This window comes from Schistocerca nitens, chromosome 5 (assembly GCF_023898315.1).
Source record: "Schistocerca nitens isolate TAMUIC-IGC-003100 chromosome 5, iqSchNite1.1, whole genome shotgun sequence".
Classification (NCBI taxonomy): Eukaryota; Metazoa; Arthropoda; class Insecta; order Orthoptera; family Acrididae; genus Schistocerca; species Schistocerca nitens.
In genome coordinates this window covers 710,782,373-710,784,097 of record NC_064618.1, presented here as the reverse complement: position 1 = coordinate 710,784,097, position 1,725 = coordinate 710,782,373, and the positions used below count along the sequence as shown (strand labels likewise).

Here is a 1,725-nt window from a genome sequence, read left to right as displayed (position 1 = left end):
GCTCGACGAAGTATTGAAGCGTTGTTTAATATGTTTTTGTTTAGCATATCTTAAAATTTTACCATTTTCGGGAAATTGCGTTTTCTAGCGCCGTATGATAAATCTGCATTGTTTATTTTGTTTGATTTTTCGATAAAGTCCTCCTGTTTGACATTACAAATCTACAGTTTTAAAGTAAAAGCTGAATCAAATAATGACTGCTTCAGAATGAAATTTTCACTCTGCAGCGGAGTGTGCGCTGATATGAAGCTTTCTGGCAGATTAAAACTGTGTAAAAAACGGTACTGGCGGAATTAGAGCTGTGAGGACGGGTCGTGAGTCGTCCTTGGGTAGCTCAGATGGATGCCGGCACGGTATCTCAGCGTGTTCAGTCACAGGGTTAGCCGCCCTCTGTGATAAAAAAATTGAGTTAATGGATCGACAATGAACTTGAACAAGCGTCATGGGAAGTCCGCCACGAACTGTATGTGGGGCAGGGCACTTGCCCGCAAAAGGCAAAGGTCCCGAGTTCGAATCTCGATCCGGCACTCCGGCACACAGTTTTAATCTGCCAGGAAGTTTCAATGACTGTTTCAGTTTGCTATGAATACTGTTTATTTTTAAGTAACAGACAGGATGATAACTATATAGAACAAAAATGTTCCGTACGATACGCCGCCTCTTATACGTCCACACTCAGTTTCTAGACGGTTCACGCTTTCAGTTTCCAGGGAAATCTAGAAAGACAGTGATCACGTACGTAAACAAAGCTATCGATAAGAGTTGACCTACAACGTACCTAAAGCGCTTTTAATGCGGGTACGACCTTTACTGACTAAGGCTATCAGGAAAAATACCGTAGTCTAGGCTTACTTGTGGTAGTCTACGGTACTTTTAAAACTCTACCACTGCCACACGGGCCCAGCACCTCTCCTGAGATTACAGGTAGTGGAGGCGGTGGTTGATTGGGCACTGCGTACACGACAGTCACCTGTTTTCCCGCTTAGCTGATTATCTGGACAGCAGCCGCAACATTTCTGATATATCCTAAGTTCGAGGTGCCCACCACGGTTGTTCGCTCTGCCCTAACCTATGTCGATGCGGAGCGTGTTCGACTGTTGCCCCGGTATGCAAGTTTTCCAGGTATTTCACGCAATGAAATTAACCAGACATGAGCTACCAAGTTGCCACTACTCGGCAGCACTATAGACCAATTGTTGAATTCTGGCATAGAGCTGAAGTAGAGTAGGATGATGTACATGTATTTATTACTGAAGCTCAGTTTGGTTTGCCAACGGCCTTGCCGCAGTGGTAACATCGGTTCCCGTCAGATCACCGAAGTTAAGCGGTGTCGGGCTGGACTAGCACTTGGATGGGTGACCATCCGGTCTACCGAGCGCTGTTGGCAAGCGGGTTGCACTCAGCCCTTGTGAGGCAAACTGAGAGCTACTTGACTGACATACGGCATGGAGAGCGATGTGCTGACCACATGCCCCACTGTCTCCGCATCCAGTGACGCCTGTGAGCTGAGGATGACGCGGCGGCCGGTCAGTACTGTTGGGCCTTCATGGCCTGTTATGGAGGAGTTTTTTCAGTTTGGCTTAATCCGCAGCCAAGCTAGAGCCGTTGTTGCCACTAGTAGTCGCAGCTCTATTCGCATCCTGTATGCACCCAAAACACCCACAAATTTAATCATATACTCTCCCTACAGCAGCGTATTTCGCGGGTGGGCAACCGGAGGCAGGA

The 1,725-nt window shown here is 47.2% G+C and overlaps 1 pseudogene; it reads left to right on the top strand.

Moving 5' to 3' along the window:
• Positions 1-1,269: 1,269 nt before the first annotated feature.
• Positions 1,270-1,387, top strand: LOC126261111 (5S ribosomal RNA; annotated as a pseudogene).
• Positions 1,388-1,725: the final 338 nt, after the last annotated feature.